Source organism: Leucoraja erinacea, chromosome 1 (assembly GCF_028641065.1).
Source record: "Leucoraja erinacea ecotype New England chromosome 1, Leri_hhj_1, whole genome shotgun sequence".
NCBI lineage: Eukaryota > Metazoa > Chordata > Chondrichthyes > Rajiformes > Rajidae > Leucoraja > Leucoraja erinaceus.
In genome coordinates, this window is record NC_073377.1 from 156,484,300 (window position 1) to 156,503,858 (window position 19,559).

Genomic DNA, 19,559 nt, shown 5'->3' on the forward strand with positions numbered 1-19,559 from the left:
AAGGACCAGGATGAGAGGAGATAGTAGGAGAAATAGGTGCATGCTGATGTGAGGGGTGGGGGGGAGTTGGGCGAGATGTGGCGGCACCGTGGATACGGAAAAGGCCAAGAACAAAAAGGTCAGTATGTTACGAAGAAGGGGAGTTAAAATGGTTAGCAATCAGGAGATGCAGCATGCCTTGGATGCACAGTGCAAGTGTTTGGCGAAATGGTCACCAGGTGAATGTTAGATCTCGCCAAAGTAAAAAAGGCTACATCGGGAAAACCAAATAGATGATATTTAAAGAGGTGCATGTGCAGGTGTTAACACTTTATTAAGTATTTCCAGGCATGGAACAATTTCAAATTCATTACTTTACACATAACTGAGGGAAAGCTATTGGTTTTAAAGTTGTCTGTGACCAATTTGATCCTCTTTTTGACTATGTCCTGTTCACCATGCCTATATTATGTTCAAGGTAATTAATACAGTTTATAATGTGTAACATCAGTTATAAAATATACCCTTATATTATAAATAAATATATCATCTGATACAAGATTTTGAGTATGCGATTAAATGGCTTATGTCTTTCCTAAAATTATGATTTACAGTATTTTCTCTACAGCATTAAAGCTGGAATTTGCAAACAAATAACAGTATCCGCATTTTGTATTTTTGATGCCATTATTTGTTTGCAAATCTCTGCTTTAATGCTGTCGAGAAAATAGTGTAAATAAATTACTAGCCATACTTAATTTTAATAAAAATTATACTTCACATAATTAAGCCACAACAAAAAATGAAGTACAAGCACTTTTCAACACATGATCTGAGCACGTTTTATGCCGACACATGTCTAAAGCATAATATTTCCATTCTTCACCTTAAGCGCAAATAGAAGAAAAACATTTTAAAGGATTTTTTTTAAGTTGAAAAAGCGTATCATTCAGGACTTCTTTTATACATACACGTAATAAAACATACAAAAATATTCCAAGCATTTCTAAGAAATTCTCACAAAATTGATGAAAATGATAAATATATCAATTTTGTGCTATAGAAGAAGCCTATTTTTGTAATCAACCTAATTTGTACATGTAAATTAAATCCAATTAACATAATTGTTCCTAACTAAATGATACCTTGAAATTTTGATAATGAAAGGCTTTTCTAATTAAATGTACACTCTTAAATTAGATGCGATTTGCATAATTAGTATTAGTATGACTAATATCCTACAAGTTTTATGAAAGGATTTACTCTTTTAAGATTCTAATTAAAGCATTTAAATGTCCACACCAATGCCACTTTTGTTTTAGCTATTGCATCAATATACTAAATGAATACTTGAAAGTAACAGAACAGAGACAAACCATTTGGCACAAAATATCCATGCTGATCATCAAGTATCCTTTCTGCTAATCCCATTTAACAGCATCTGTAGCCCTCATTCCTTGGCAATTCAAGTGGTTGTCTAGATACTTTTATGAAAGTACCTGGCTTCACTAATTCCTGTTCTTCCTCTCCAGTTCAATATTTGTGTTTGACAGCATTAATACTTGCATCTTCTGCAGTTGTGTTTGAAAATACCTGGATTATTTCCACATGGAGAGACTAATACACACACACACACACACACGCACGCACGCACGCACACACACACAAACTGCCTTAATATTTTGTTTTTAGTGAAGTAATTTTGTAAAATACAAAATAGAATGACTACATTATTGCTGTAAATTATTTAATCGCCAATTTGGGGTATAGAAGAGAGAATTGCTTATTAATTTGTTCAAACAGTTATCTGGATAAATAAGAAATACTATTGTTATTACAATATTCACTGAACTGTGTTGCATCTTCTTGTTATCAGCAGCAAGACACAAATCTGCCTGGGTCTATTATTTCTATTCAAGCAACCTACTCAATTGATTAACATGCTTCTAATGAGTTTATTGATAATATGACTGATTTCACACAGGAGTACAAATAACACACCTTATCACAAGGTAGACACAAAATGCTGGAGTAACAGGCAGCATCTTTGGAGAGATGGAACGGGTGATTTTTTGGGTTGCGACCCTTCTTCAGACTGACTTCAGTCTCGGCCCGAAATATCACCCATTCCTTCACTCCAGAGATGCTGCCTGTCCCACTACATGACTCCAGCATTTTGTGTCTACCTTCGATGTAAACCAGCATCTGCAGTTCTTTCCTACACCTTATCTATCACAAGGTGCTTCAAATGTACCACGGGCTATCCAACTATCCATCTATCCATCCATCCATCTATCTATCTATCTATCTTACAAAACTCTCATCTTGACCACTTCATGTCTGCGTTGTAAATAAATTTGTGCAAAAATGATCCCCCATAACGCTACGATTCTTCGCCACCTTACTCACCATTCTCCTCTGCTGCAGGTCAAATAAGTTTTGTTCCGATCAGTGAAATAGTACAAAAGTTATGAAGGTTTTGAAGGTTCCCCCTCCGCCACCCCCCAGAAAGCTGTCTGCAGAAATTTAAGATTCGTCTACAGTCATCAGATTATTCCACATAGCGATGATTTGGAGTTTAAACTGTGACAAATACAGGCTTAAACTTATTCAGAGTTATTTGTTATTTTCAAGACAAATTATATCAAGAAGGAATATAACTGAAGTCGTAGGGAAAAATAAACTGTCAATGCAATATGTAATAAATTCGACAATTCTAAAATTAGAGAATAGACAGAAACTTAACAGGGCATTACTGGGATGTAACACAAGGCTTAAAATAATCGAAAATCGTGACCAAATGGGCCAAGTCTGATTTAAAGCTGTTATAAAATAGCAAATTGCATAATGACACTTCTCCAAAGCCCATGAACAAGTGAAAAAGATAATTCCTATCATATACCATTAATGACAAACAGAAACTTTACCAACAAATATGAATCCATCAATAATCGTCTCTTTGCGGTGCCAGTGGGTACGAAAATTGTAAAAAAAAAAGGGTGTCAACATTAATCTGCTGGCAGCTTCTATCTGCTGATATAAAATTAAGTGAGGCATAGACAGTCAGAACCTTTCATGAAAAATAAAGACCAGAGGATATGGCTTTAAGATAAGAGGAGGAAAATTTAAAGGAGAAGTGCAAGGCAAGATTTTTTACACAGTGAGTGCCTGGAACGTGCTGCAGAGGGTGGTGGTTGAGACTAATATGATAGTGGCATTTAAGAGACTTTTGGATAGGGTCTTGGATATGTTGGGATATGGATTATGTGCAGGCAGTTGGTTTTCGCATCATCTTCGGCAGAGACTGTGCTTGTGCTGTACTGTTTGTTCTATGTTCATATTCTAACATTTTAGTGTCAGGTTAAATCATTGACCCCAAAGTAGATTTTAACTAACAAAAGATCAAATCTTACATCTAAATGCATTCATTTTTTTACTACGTTGCCAAGATTGATACCAATTTATCATATATTCTAACTGAGGACATTTACAGACAGAAGCATAACGTTGATACACTCGAGTTCTCTATTTCAGTATCATTTCCAATCACTTTTCACTATCACTGTCGACCTATCACATATTTAAGTTAATTTTGTTATCAATGTGGCATTTTGTCTTTTTTTTTTAAGTGTGCATAGAATATCTACTTCCTACTCTTATCAACCCTCTCTGTTACTCAATCTTAGTGTCAGGTTAGTTCAGACGCTATTTTCTTATAATTAGTCTATTATAGTCATCCTTTATGTATACATGTTTCCAAGGATACAAGGGATAAGGGAAACAAGAGATATAGACGATGATGTAGAGAGATGAAGAACAATGAATGAAAAATATGCAAAAAAGTAACGATGATAAAGGAAATAGGCCATTGTTAGCTGTTTGTTGGGTAAAAACAAGAAGCTAGTGTGCCTTGGATGGGGGGTAGGGATAGAGAGAGAGGGAATGCTGGGGTTACTTGAAGTTAGAGAAATCAATATTCATACCACTGGGATCTTGAACATAATGGAGTCAGGGGATATGAGGAGAAGGCAGGAACGGAATATTGATTGTAGATGATCAGCCATGATCACATTAAATGGTGGCGCTGGCTTGAAGGGCCGAATGGCCTACTCCTGTACCTATCGCCTATTGTCTATTGTAAGCTGCCCAAGTGAAATATGATATACTGTTCCTCCAATTTGCATTTAGCCTCACTCTGACAATGGAGGAGAACCAGGACAGAAAGGTCTGTGTGGGATTGGGAAGGAGAATTAAAGTGTTCAGCAGCCGGGAGATCAGGTAGGTTCAGACGGGCTGAGCATAAGTGTTCAGCGAAACGATCACATCTTGAACAACGGATACAGTAGATGAAGTTGGAGGAGGTGCAAATAAACCTCTACCTAACCTGAAAGGACTGTCGGGGTCCCTGGACAAAGTCGAGGGAGGAGGTATAGAGACAGGTGTTGCATCTTTGTGTAGTTGCATGGGAAGGTACCTGGAGGGGTGGTGGTTTGGGTGGGAAGGGATGATTTAACTAGGGAGTTGTGGAGAGAAAGGTCTGCGGAAGGCGGAAAGTGGTGGAGATGGGAAGATGTGACCAGTGCTGGGATCCTGTTGGAGATGGTGAAAATTTCGTAAAATTATGTGTTGTATGTAATGGCTGATGGGGTAGACCTGAAGGTAAGGACTAGGAGGACTCTGTTGCGACTAGGGGGAGGGGGAACAAGGGCAGAGCTGCGGGGTACGGAGGAGACATGAGTGAGGGCCTCATCTATTCATAGAAGGTAAGACCCTTGCAAATCATGGCGGAAGAGAGGGGCGGGGGGAGTACACATCCCAATCTGCATTGTCGAGATCATCAAGTTCTTAGGTATAAATATCACCAATAATTTGGCCTGCTACAACCAAATCGAAAAAACAGCCAAGAAAGTGCACCCCTGCCACTACTTCCTCATAAGTAACGCAGCATGTCCCCAGTGACTCTTATCAATTCGTAGAGATACACCATGGAAAGCATCCTATATAGATACATCACAGCTTGGTACGGTGATGCTCTATCCAAGACCACAAGGAACTGAAGAGAGTCGTGGATGCAGCCTTGGGCATCAGGTAAACTAGCCTCCCTCAATCAATTTCATCCACACTTCATACTACCTCGATGTTGAAAGCAATCAACATAATCAAGGACCACTCACACCGCGGTCATTCCTTCTTCTACCCCCTGCCGTAAGGCAGAATATACAAATGTAAGAATGAATGTACCATGAGGTTCAAGAACAGCTTCTTCCTCACTGTCCTCAGACTCTTGCACAGAACTCTCATAAGCTATGTATCCTAATTCTTATACTCCACCTCACTGTGTATTTGAACTTTCTTTTACCTATAGATGTAACACTGAATTCTGCTGAATAAACATGTTCTATAAATAGACAAAAAGCCATGTTCTCATAGAATGATGTCAGTCAAGAATATATTTATTTATTGATTTAACTTATTAATGCAGAATTCCGTCTCCGCATGGAATTCAAAGTACATGAACATAATCCTCTTTGAACCTAGAACTCAATGAGATCTGTAATTTGGCAGTGGGCAGCAATCTGTTATGCTTGGCAGGGATCAGTGGCCACTACTGATATGATTCTGAGGCTGCCAGATCTAGTGAACCGTCTGAGCAGTCTAGGCCCATATGCATGGATGGAAGTCATCCTGTCAAATATCACATCAAACGGATTGTCTTTGAAAGTACTCTGTTGTCTAGAGACTGCAAGTTAGGATCTTATGTTTCTGACAAAACTCTGGGGATGTCCTTCATGTGTGATTTCTGTGCCTCCTGTTCTGAGGCTGCACATGGAGTATTGTGTTCATTTTGATCACCCTGCTAAAAGAAGGAGGTCATTAAGCTGAAAAGGGTGCAGAGATATTGCCAGGACATATGGGCATGAGCTATAGGGAGCGATTGGGCAGGCTAGGATGTAATTCCTTGTAGCGCAGGAAGCTGAGGGGTGAGCTTATAAAGGTGCATAAAGGTGCATCCGAGGACGTACACTCCATTGAGGATAAATGGGGATCCTGTGGATAGGGTGAACTGTTTTAAATATCTGGGAGTCCACATCTCCGAGGATATGACATGGGCATCACACGCCTCAGCACTCGTGTGTAAGGCAAGGCAGCGCCTTTACCACCTCAGGCAATTGAGGAAATTCAGAGTGTCTCCGAGGATCCTCCAGTGCTTCTACGCAGCGGCGGTGGAAAGCATCTTGTCCGGGAACATTACCATCTGGTTTGGGAATTGCTCTGCCAAGGACAAGAAGGCTCTGCAGAGAGTAGTGCGTTCGGCCGAACGCACTATGGGAACTTCACTCACCCCCCTGCAGGAACTATACAACAGGAGGTGCAACTCCGGAGCAAATAAAATCATGGGAGACCCCTTCCACCCCTGCAACGGACTGTTCCAGCTGCTACGGTCAGGCAAACGCCTCAGTTGCCATGCGGTGAAAACGGAGAGGTTGAGAAGGAGTTTCTTCCCAGAGGCAATTCGGACTGTAAACGCCTATCTCACCAGGGACTAACTCTACAGAACGTTTTTCCTTCCATTATTTATTATGTAAAAGAATATGTGTGTTATGATTGTGTTTATAATTTGTTTGGTTGTTTTGTTGTTTGTCTTTTGCACAAAAGTCCGCGAGCATTGCCACTTTCATTTCACTGCACATCTCGTATGTGCATGTGACAAATAAACTTGACTTGACTTGACTAAAATCACAAGGGGAATAAATGTAGCCGCTTCTTGACTTACGTCAGGGTTATGGCCCGCGGACCCTTGCCCAAGTTAGATTCGGCAGTCCTTGCGTAAGTCAGAAGCACTATGCAAATTTATGATTTGACGTCGAGACAATGTGGGAGCTCTGATGCAGAGACCACATGGGAGCGTCCATGAGAGCAGTTGTCTGGCTTACGGAAACGGCTGCATCCGACGGCAGTGCCTACCAAAACTACCGAAACGTGCAACTCGGAAATAAAGCTGTGTGCTTAAAGAATTGTTTACTTCAATGCAAGTTTACATGAGTTACCTATTATGTAAATCGGGGAATGCCTGTAGTGTGAATTCTATAAGGTAGGAGAATCAAGAACGAGAAGGGATCGGTTTAAGAGAGGGGAACAAATTAAAAGGAACCCAAGGAGCAACCTTTTCACACTGGGTATATGGATCGAGCTGCTGAGGGAAGTAGTTGAGGCAGGTACAATGACAACATTTAAAATACATTTCGATAGGTACATGGATAGGAAAGGTGTAGAGGGGTATGTGCCAAATGTACAAGATTAAGCTACAAGCTCAGTTCCCTGGTGTGACAGGAGATTTTACAGGAAAGAGAAGGTAGAGCAATGAATGAAGAGAGGTTTTGTTCAGCTGCATGTGGGAATTTGAAATGTTTCTACTGTAGGGGAAGATTAAAATCAGGAACCTTGAACATTAAAAAATGACACAAAAAAAAATAATTCAGAAAAAAGTATCATTTATCCAGAGTGATGTCAAAATATGAAACTCACAATCAGAAATAGATATTGAAAACTGCATAAATGTATTTAGGAAGAAATTAGATGAAAATAGGAGACGACAAAAGTGGGTTAATGTTGAAAAGAGATGCAAACACAAATTTGATAAGGTCTAAATAGGCCAAATAACCAATTTATATGCAATGCTCTCTGTTCGACAGCTCTTTTTCCATCCCATTTGGTTCAGATGTTAACTCACTGATATTGAACATAGTTGAATCCTTGGTTCAGGTGTTAAATGGGGAAAATAAATTATTCCATGTGGTATTCTATAAAGTTGTTTCCACGTCCTTTAGTTCAATAAGCAACAAAAAAAAACCCGATACCACCAGATGGAAATCACTTCAACTGAGCCTGAATGTATAGGTGACTGGTAATATCAGCTCCAATGCTCAATGTTTCACTGTGAAGAAAATGTATTGCTTGTAGTTTCCTTTAACTGCAGTAGTTGAATATTGGAAATAGAGAACAAAAATTACTGTAAAAGGTAGGTCTATCACTTTCCAAGCTTAGCCCAGGGCAATTGAAAAGTTGCACTGTGTGCATATTGTGCAGTGGCATGATTTGCTGATTGTTTCAAGTGAAATGCTGTTTAAAAAATTATTTTGCAGAATAATAAAATGTGAGTTAGTCATTTTAGTATTCCTCTCTGGATTTAAAATATTGGTAGGGTTCATTTTACAATTTAAAACATCATAAGAAAAATTTACACCTATTTATCTTTTCACAGATTTTGTGTTTTTCCCTTGAATACCGTGATATTTTTTTGATGTCATTATTTTTGTAATCCATGAACTGAAATGATTTTAGTGAGTAAAAACTTAAGAGTTACAGAGCATCTATCTCTGAAACACATTTCAAAATGCAGCAAATTACTTTGTAATGTAGTAAATAATTAGTCATTTCATTGCCACAAATGGGGACTTCATTGTTCTTTTGCTGGGCCTTCGCCATGGTAGGGAGTTAAAGTATTCAAAGAGATGTCCAAGTTGCTGGACGGAGTGGGATGGATAGAGACAAGATCTCTGACCTGATTGGCCTTGCTGCTGGAGTGTCAAGAGAACATATCAGGTATAGCTCAAAGCAGCAGGGTGTTCAGAGATTTAAGGTAGCCAAAAATGCTGGAGAAACTCAGCGGGTACAGCAGCATCTAAGGAGCGAAGGAAATAGGCAACGTTTCGGGCCAAAACTCTTCTTCAGACTGTTCAGAGATTTAGTTCCTTCAAATCGTCGATTACAGGAATTTTCCATATGCTGCAATACGAGCAGCAGGCCCACATGATGCTACACGTGGCTCTGAAAATCAGTGCCCTACAAGTTTCATTTCTGGTTCATTTGAGACTGCAACTGGAAACATTATTACTGGCTCCTGGTGGTTGGTTATCCCTTATCCATTTACCACCATGGAGCTGGCTGACTTTGGAGGCTGTGGTGGCGTTGCGGCTGCAACTCGACTTCGGAGGCTTCTGCCGTTGGACCTGTGGACTGTAAAATCGGGAGCTCGCAGGTCCCTGGTTGGTGACCGACTTTCGGGAGCTCCAGCAACAACAGCAGCTTCTTCCGCCCCGAATCGTGGGGCTTGAATCGGCCCGTTCACGGAACCTTCCGTCGCCCGGCGCAGCTTAAAATCGGCCGCGGGATCTACTATCGCCCGGCGGGGGCTTCAACATCGAGAGCCTTGACGCAGCAGTTTGACTGCCTGACCGCGGGAGAAGAAGCTGGGAAAAGATAACATGGGGGGGAATTGTCCCCCACCTCTCAAAACACACACCCCCCCCCCCCCCCCCCACTGGGGATTTCCGCCTACGCCACCCAGCATTCACTGAGGGGTAAATATATCTCCCCCTCTTGGAAAGAGATCAGCAAAGAAATGATACTGGGGATTTGGGTGTCCCACAATCGAGGCTTCCCCATGATATGCGAGTTACAGATTCCAACATCCAAAGTAGAACACTAACAGAACTGAAGATTTTTATAGCCATCCAAAACCAGATGCACATGACCACCAACATAAGATACTTACATTGAACACAAGACATTAGGCAGCTTGCTAGAGCCATTCAACTTACAGTAGCCTTCTGCGTTCACTATGTTCAATCTTTTATGCTTTGTTAAAAAAAAAAATCACCAGTTGATCTGACAAGGACATCTGCTTCACGTACAGCTCCTCCCTCCAGTTGATGTTCCAAAAACAGCAAGAGACTGTTCAACAAATGCCATCCATCCAGAATATGACAAAGAGCACCATGAAGTTAATAACACAGAATATGACACATCAGGGCAGATGATGATAAGGAAATGTAGAATGGTTCATTGTTAGTTAACTAGGATCCTAGTTCTCCGATTAGTTCTACTATCCTCCTGTTTAAATATTACTGATCGTATGCCGTGTTGTCACCTTCCCCTCAGCGAACAACGAACCATTCTACATTTCCTGATCATCATCTGCTCTGATCTATCGTTTTCACATCTTACCCTTGCATATCTTTAGACTCCCTCTCCCCTGACGCTCGGTCTGAAGAAGGGTCTCGACCTGAAACGTTACCAGAGATGCTGCCTGTCCCGCTGAAATACTTCAGCATTTGTGTCTATCTTTGGTGTAAACTAGCATCTGCAGTTCCTTCCTACACAAAGCTACATCACATGATGGCAAAAATGTGGAACTTCCTAGGTGGTTTGCGATTTGCTGTTGTTAAAGACATTAATACCCACAATATTGTGAGATCTTATAATGGTTTTGGCAGACTCCTATCAGATTTCTCACACAACCATGTCACCCTTGATGCCAGTCCAAATGATAGATGTTATCTTTGCTACTATAGTTGGATTCCGTTAGGTATAGGTCAGCATTGATTGCACACATGGTGAACTGATAAACCACAGAATAAATGAAAGAACTGAACAATTGGAAGGTCTTCCATTCCAACAAGGTGCTGTAGCTGGTGAGTAATTGCACTAGAATGTTTCTACTTTTGCACACAAAGACTTGGGCAGCTGCTGTCATGCTTTGGTTCTGCTGCACATTTCTTCTGTCCTGGAAATAGAATAATGGGATAGTTGCCAAGCAACAAAGAACACCCATTGCAAACTCAGTAGACGGTGGATGTTAGATATATTAACAGTGAAGTTCAATTTGGTTACAAGAAGTGCCATATTACCACCAGATGTGTGACTGAGCTGTTATGTTTCAGGTGCCTGAATAAATTCAAATGGATACTTCAGAATACACTAAAGAGAAAAATAAAATACTTTTTACTCTGCATAGAAGCAACGCTTAAACCCTACAGGATGAACATGGTGAAGAGCTCATGTCCGATTAAGATAATCTGAAGGAGGAAGCAGGTGATTCAACCCTGGCAATTCACACTTCTGCCCAGAAGATCCTTATTATAAAATTCAGTGCAACCACCTTTGCACCTTTGTACATAACTCCATTGATTCAAAAACATCTTAAAGCTTGTTAAACTGTTAATGGCCTTGCAACACCCAGGGTGGAAGAAGGAAAGAGATGAACATTGATAACAAAGTCATAGTGGCACGGAAACAGGTCCTTCGATCCAACTTGTCCACACCGACCAACAAGCTCCATCTACACTAGGCACATCTGCCTACGTTTCACCCATATTCCTCTAAACCATTCCGATCCATGTAACGATTCAAATGCCTTTTTAAATGTTGTTATAACATCTACTTTCACTGCCTCCTCTGGCAGTTTGTTCCATATACCCACCAGCTTCAGCGTGAAAAAGGTTTCCCCTCAGGTTCCTATTAAAACTTTCTCTTCGCTCCTTAAATCTATGTCCTCTACTCTGGGTAAAAGACTCCGTGCATTGATCCTATCTATTCCACTCATGATCACCAAAGGGATAAATTCCCACAGTGTTCTCAGATATATCTGAACAGGCCCCGGAGATTTATCTACCTTCATATGTCTTAGGACATCCAGTACGTCCTCGACCATAAAATGGACTGTCCTCAAAACATTTCCAATAACTGTCCCATGTTCCCAGCCTTCATGCTTTTCTCAACAGTAATAGCAGAGGAGAAATACTAATTGAGGAAATTGCCTATCTCCTGCAGCTCCACATATAGATGACTGCTTTGGTCTCTGAGAGACACTATAACAACCTTACTAATATAGTACGACATCCTTATTAATCTTGCAGCTGCCTGCAATCTCCTAGCATAGTTGTTCTTTAATTCCCGTTGATTATTCAGGAGTTTATAGCACACTTTATTTCTCAGCTCTATCCCGTATAGCCTCACTGGACAAACCATCAGTATTGTAATTCAGAGTAATCATATTCTCCTAATCAATAAAGCAACACTCCTTCATCTTTTACCCCCACTTGTTTCTCTCCTTTAGCACCTGCACCCTGAAACATTAAGTTGCCAGTCCTGTCCCTTCCTTAGCCAAGTTTTCATAATGGCTACAACATCTCAGTCATACATACCTATTCATGCCCTGAGTTAATCTGCCTTACCTTCATCCATTCATCTGCCTTACGAGTCATGCCTCTCGCATTCAAATAAATGCAATTCAATCCAACAGTCCTTCCTCACTGCCTGCCATACTCCTGCTTATTCTGTCCACTGAACTTTGTTTCATTACCACCATACAGTCTCCCAGCCTCTCACCTGCCTCAGTCCTGCTCCCCCCCTCCCCAGCCAATCTAGTTTAAACCCACCTGTAGTACTACCAAATCTGCTTGCCGGGTTATCGGTTCCCCTCCAGTTCCCCAACTTGCCTGGGATACAAAACATCAAACACACATGGGTATGCATATCATCGTGAACTAAAAAGTTATATTTTTCCTATGTCTGCTACCCTATCAGTGCAACCTGTAGGATTTGAGGTACAGCTGGGTAACCAACATCAGTGACTGAATGCTGCGATGGCTTGGATGTTTTTCCCAGGTTGTTGGTAGTTCATAGGACACCATCAAAAACTTTGCAGTTTGCATGTGTAGAGCAACGGATACAGGTACTGGCATGCAAAGTAGCCCGTGAGTTACTGACTGAGGGTTGGGCTATGGGTGAAGTTAAAGGCCTAGAACATAATCCTTGCTTCCATGTGACCATTTTCCATCATGGCATATATACAAGACTTAAGACAAGACTGTTCAATTGTCATATGTACCGGCAATGGAACAATGAAATGCACACTTGCTATAGCTTCACAGGTCTGTAAACGCAGTAACATATAGATAAATATCTAATAATCATATTAATTAATAATACAATAAATTCATATCTGTAATACTAGGTAAACATAATAGATACTTTGACTACATTTCTTTCCCACACTTATTTTTGCACCCTCTTTTCCATGGCCATCATCTTCCAACTCACCAGCCTCTACATTCAACTGATCATGTTACACAATTTCTGCCAGCTTCAAAACATTTCTACCATCGGAACCAACTTCCCCTGCCATCTCCTCCTCTTTAGCATTTCAAAGACACCATTCCTTTAGCAACTCTCTGATCCATTCCTCCCCTTCCACCAATTACTCTTCTTGTAGCACTTTCCCATGTAACTGCAATAGATGCAAGACCTGTACATGTATCTCTTCCCTTCTCATTATCCAGGAACCAAACAGTCCTTCCCAATTCATTTGCACTTCTTGCAATCTACTATACTGTATTAAATCTTCACAATGTGATCTCTACTTTGCAGAAACTTAACATAGATTGGGAGTCGTGTATCTAAAATGTTCCCACAGTCCATTATTCTCATTATTCGCAAATTCATGGATACTATTTTCAAAGAAAATGCGAGGACATCTGGTGGAAAAGAAAACTTGTTTGACAGTCATTTCAGCTTTAATGTATTCTCTCGCACTTCAGCTATCATTTGGATTTGAAGAACATACTTTATATTTTGTTTCTTACAGCTTGTTTCTTCTCCAGTCCAGGTATGGTGAGCCGAGACCACCGGGAACAACATCGCGGAGCTGCGGGTCTGAGGAGCGGCCAGCTGCGGGCGGCGGCGCTGACTTTACACCGGGAGCCTGGGATCTCGCGACGAGATCGCCAGTTGCGGAGCTCCAACCGGCGCGGCCTTGTCGGCTTCGGAAGCCGCGGCCTCCAGTGCGGAAGCGGCCGTTCCAGGGTTCCCAGGCCGCTGGGAGGACTCTCCCGACGCCGGAGCAACATCACCCGGCGAGAACGGCCAGGAACATCGGGCCTCCATAGAGGCAACTGTGGAGGCCTCAATGGGCCCGACTATGGGTGAACTGGGGTTGGGGACTGGACATTGTGCCTTCCCTCATGGTGGGAGCCATTGTGGGGGGATGTTCTTTGTGTTTAAGACTCTCATTGGTGTTATGTCTGTATTCTTTATTTGTGTGCTGCAAAATGGCAAAAAGCATTTCACTTCACTACACCTAGGTGTATGTGAATGTGACTAATAAAATACCTTTGATACCTTTGAACTACTTGATTATAGTCTTGCAATCCAATCCTTCACACGTTTGGCATAATTATTTGTAAAACATTTCAAAGTTACTTGTCCTCATACTGTACAACCCCCATTCCCAATTGAAAATATCACGTCCAGGTTTGATATTATTGGGAGCATGTACATTTCAGCTAGAATAAAGTAATTCACTGCAGAGGTTTTGCAGGGCAATCGCTCTACAAAGCCTTGAATGCACTGGGCATCAACGGAGTGGCAAGGAGAAGGGCCACCAAGAACACCACAGAGGCAGCGGAGAAGGCATCAAGATGGCTCTGGATCAGGAGAGGAGGTCCATGGGGAGGAGCGAATGCCACCTGAACACAAGTCGCGGTCTGATCAACCACGGCTGGGTCGCCTGGGTGAGGGTGTCTGATGTTGAAAGACCCGAAACACCCAATGACCCTAGGTTACATCACTGATGATGTGTTCAGGAGCATCTATCGATGTATTTGTATCAATCACTGTGCTGGTGAAACCAGTGGCGACCAGGAATAGACTGGTTGACAACCAAGAATAGGGTGGTGACGACTGGAGTGACAGTGGACAGCTCGGAGAGACGGCAACCGGGGCGGGGCTGGTTGGCAGCACAAACCGCATCCTCTGAGAGGAGGAGACCCAAATCACGCTCCAGAAAAACACATGGAAAAATCCCCCCAGAGGTGCCCGAGAGGGGGGGGGGGGGGGAGGATGAGCACCTCAATTGGACGGATCAAAGGTTAATGACTAATGGCAACGGACAACCGACTATGAGTATCAAATGCAGATGTGGTAAGGTTTGCAAGAACAGCCGAGGCCTGAAGATTCACCAGACCCGGATGAAGTGTTTGGAGGGACAGGGAGTGTCACAACGCACAAGTATTTTACCTGGTGAGACGCAGGAGGAGCCGGGCCCGGAATCACCCCATAGAGCCCGAAGCCTCCAAGTGGCGCAACTAGTTCCTCGAAACAGTTCTCCGGAGAAGGTTCGAGTCAGATGGCCTCAGGCCTGCAAGACGGCAGTTCGACGAGGGCGTTGAGGACGTTGACAAGGTGCTAGAAGCAACTGCGAAGGGAGACGTGGACCGAAGGTTGAGGTCGATGACGACAATCATCATCAGCCTAGCTGTGGAAAGGTTTGGAGAAGTGGAGAAGAAGCCGGCCAGAACACCTTTCACCATGAACCAACGAGCAACGAAGATCCACAAGATCCGGCAGGAGCTGAAGTCCCTCAAGAAGCAGTATAAAGAGGCCAGGGAAGAGCAACGTGCCCCCTTGGCTGAGCTGCGAACCATCCTGAGGAAGAAGCTGATGACCCTCCGTAGAGCTGAGTGGCACCGAACACGCCGGAAGGAAAGAGCCAGGAAGCGAGCATCCTTCATAGCCAACCCCTTCGGCTTCACCAAACAACTACTCGGGCAGATGCGCAGTGGGAGTTTGGCTTGCTCTAAGGAGGAGATCGACCGGCACATCCAGACGACCTACAGTGACCCCGTCATGCAGCAGGAGGTGGGCCAGTGCAACATCCTGATAAAACCACCTCCACGCAGTGGCGATTCGCTGAAGGAGTCTGGATCCCAAAGGAGGAAGATTCCAAGACGATCGATCAGTTCAGAATCATCTCCTTGCTAAGTGTTGAAGGCAAGATTTTCTTCAGCATAGTGGCGAGGCGGCTGACCAACTTCCTCTCCAGCAATGGTTACATCGACAGCTCAGTACAAAAGGGAGGCTTATCTGGAGTGCCGGGGTGTCTAGAGCACACGGGAGTGGTGACCCAGCTCATCAGAGAAGCCAGGGAGAACAAGGGTGACCTGACAGTGCTCTGGCTTGACCTGGCCAACGCCTACGGCTCCATCCCGCACAAGCTGATCCAGACAGTCATGGCCAAGCATCATGTGCCCCGTGGGGCCAAGTGGCAGATCTCATCCTGGACTATTACAACCAGTTCAGCATGAGAGTCTCATCAGGGTCAGTAACATCAGAGTGGCACAGACTGGAGGTTGGGATCATCACAGGCTGTACCATCTCTGTGATCCTTGTTGCCTTGGCGATGAACATGATCGTCAAGTCTGCTGAGCCAGAGTGCCGGGGCCCTCGGACCAAGTCAGGAATACGCCAACCACCAATCAGAGCCTTCATGGACGACCTGACTGTCACCACTGAGTCAGTGCCAAGAGGCAGGTGGATCCTGCAGGGGTTGGAGAAACTGATTGGATGGGCAAGGATGAGGTTTAAGCCAGGAAAATCAAGGTCACTGGTGCTGAAGAAGGGCAAAGTCATGGACAGGTTCCGCTTCAGCATCGAAGGGACACCAATCCCAACTGTCTCAAAAAGGCCAGTGAAGAGTCTTGGCAAGGTGTTTAACAGCAGCCTGAAGGATACAGCATCTGTCCAGGCAACCTGTCAGGAGCTAGAGAATTGGTTAAGAGCAGTGGACCAGTCGGGGTTTCCCGGCAAGTTCAAGGCATGGATTTACCAGCATGGTATCCAGCCAAGGATACTCTGGCCATTGCTTGTCTACGAAGTCCCAATATCCATCGTAGAGAGATTGGAGAGGAAAGTCAGCAGCTTTCTCAGAAGGTGGGTGGGACTGCCCAGGAGCCTTAGCAGCATCGCCCTTTACGGAAATAACACCAAGCTCCAGCTGCCCCTGAAGTCCCTGGAGGAGGAGGAGTTCAAGGTGACTCGGGCCAGAGAGGTGATGATGTACAGGGACTCCAGCGACCCCAAGGTGGCTCAAGCAGGGGTGGAGGTGAAAACTGGGAGGAAGTGGAGAGCCGGCAAAGCCGTGCTGCAAGCAGAGTCCCGGATACGCCACAGAGTCCTGGTGGGAGCAGTGACTCGGGGAAGAGCAGGCCTGGGAATCTTCCCATCTCCCCAGTTTGACAAGGCCAAGGGGAAGGAGAGGCGCAGGCTGGTCCAGGAGGAAGTGAGGGCAGTGGTGGAGGAGGAGAGGTGTACCAGAGCGGTTGGCTTGAGGCAGCATTGAGCCTGGACAAGGTGGGAGCAGACCATGGACCGAAAAGTCACATGGACTGAGCTCTGGCAGGCTAAACCACAGCGCATCAAGTTCCTGGTCCAGGCAGTGTATGATGTCCTGCCCAGCCCATCGAACCTCTTCATCTGGGGCAAAGCGGAATCTCCAGATTGCCCGCAATGCTCAGGCAAGGGGACGTTGGAACACATCCTGAGCTGTTGCCCAAAGGCTCTTGGGCAGGGCCGGTACACATGGCGTCACGACCAGGTTCTCAAACCCATTGCAGAAGCCATCAGCATGGGAATCAGCAGCTGCAGACGAGAACGCCCCACCACCCAGATGATCACCTTTGTGAAGGCCGGAGTGCAGCTGCCAAGAACCACAGCATCCGGGAATCAGTCAGGAATCCTGGCGTCTGCGCAGGACTGGCAGCTTTCCGTAGACCTGGTGAAACAGCTGAAGTTTCCACAGCACATTGCCACGACCACCCTGAGGCCAGATATCCTCCTGGTCTCAGAGGCGACCAAAAACATCGTCTTGTTGGAACTGACAGTGCCGTGGGAGGACCGTCTGGAGGAGGCCCACGAGAGGAAGATGGCCAAGTATGAAGAGCTGGTCATAGACTGCCGTAAGCAGGGCTGGAAGGCAAGGTGTATGCCCATCGAGGTTGGCTGCAGAGGTTTTGCAGGGCAATCGCTCTACAAAGCCTTGAATGCACTGGGCATCAACGGAGTGGCAAGGAGAAGGGCCATCAAGAACACCACAGAGGCAGCGGAGAAGGCATCAAGATGGCTCTGGATCAGGAGAGGAGGTCCATGGGGAGGAGCGAATGCCACCTGAACACAAGTCGTGGTCTGATCAACCACGGCTGGGTCGCCTGGGTGAGGGTGTCTGATGTTGAAAGACCCGAAACACCCAATGACCCTAGGTTACATCACTGATGATGTGTTCAGGAGCATCTATCGATGTATTTGTATCAACTGTATTAAAAATCAACTTGGTTAAAATAAAATAAAGTTGGAACTTCTGGCCATCGCACCAATTAAATTTCTATTACAAATTTGGAAGAAAAATGAAATGACTCCTATATTTACATACTCCCCAATTAAATTTTCATAATTGCAAACCCCGTGTGAAGCTGGTATTCGCAGATACACATTTGAGTGAAAAAATATCAGCTTCACTAATAATGACATTAATAATTTTGAATAAATATATTTTACCAAGACACATTTTTAAAAACAAGGCATCAGTTATAAATAACAAAATAATATTTAATTGTTAAACAAACAATTTCATCTGATTATGGACTGAAACTGTTTTCAAGCTTTCTTCTGCTGACAAATAGGTGCATCTGGAATTTTTAATGTTCACATCAGAGTTTATTCCTTATATTCCTCGTACTGCCTCAAATCATTACAAATTATAGTAATATTCACAACACAGATGCAAATTCCAATAACCACAGCAGTTAGAAAAATATTAAAAAATGTAGAAAATGTTCATAATTTAGACCGATAGCAGCTCAGACAAATTTTAGTAGCTGGCTATTCAGCAGACTATAATTGATTTGCCATCAAATATTATTACTGCACATCAAGGAGGGAAATCAAATCATTTACTCCAATCTATTTTATTGTAAAACAGCATGTATAAAATAGATAATGAAATTATTCCTCTAACTTAGAGCAATTCTCTGTGGCACAATGCAAAAAGAGTCTGAAATATATGGAAATTGTATTAATCTATCAAATATAAACAGGACACTAAACTAAAATACCAAAGCTTCGAAAATCTTTTGTTTTACTGTAATTAAACATGTATCAGTTTAAAAAAAGATTTGGCTGATATCATTCTTGATCGTGAGTAAGAATTGACAAGTATAAGTAGAAAGCAAAAATATAAACAAAAGCAAAATACAGCTACAAATTAAATGATCCTATTCTGCAACATTCATGTGCTTTGATTTAGCTTCCCAATATAAATCCTTTTGTAACAAATATTTATTTGATGATGTTCATAAAAATGTCAATACATGCTTCAACTTAGTCCTTTCAATAATATAACCAATTGATATCCCATCCAAAATTAATAAACGTAGTGAAAAGGTTCACTATAAGAATACACTTTGTAAATATTAATGTATAAATGAATAAATTAGACATTTTAGAATTCCATTCATTTGGATTAGTAACCAGAAGCAGAATGTACTGCTCTGTAAAAATAATTTAACCAATTACAGAAAAACTAATTTTATGTTCCATGAGCATCATCAATTTGTAGCCACAATTCAGAGGTATGCAAATATTAATATTAGTCATCTTCAAATTCAATAATACCAACAAACTATCTGTAAGAAGAGGTTTTAACATTATGAACTAGAAAAAAACCTTACAAAATAAAACAAAAGAAAAATAAAAGACGTTAAAATCTTCATTTTATATATCGGCAATTTTAGGACGGATTGCAAAGTTAAAAGATGACCATAATTGATAATGGTCATTTTTTAAAGATGCTCCTGACATAAACCACCTGAGAAATCTCGAATTTGTTTATTAAGTAACTCAATAATAAATAATCACTGCAATTTGAATAAGAGAAATAAATCTTGTATTTATAATCATTAAATACT

General features: G+C 42.6%; 1 protein-coding gene and 1 pseudogene across 3 annotated transcripts in view; one reads left to right on the plus strand and one right to left on the minus strand.

The window, feature by feature from the left end:
* The window catches only part of slc10a7 (solute carrier family 10 member 7), a 142,502-nt gene that overhangs the window by 73,495 nt on the left and 49,448 nt on the right, over positions 1-19,559 (minus strand). The gene's annotated exons all lie outside the window — the stretch shown is intronic.
* LOC129703691 (uncharacterized) lies at positions 14,667-19,554 on the plus strand (annotated as a pseudogene).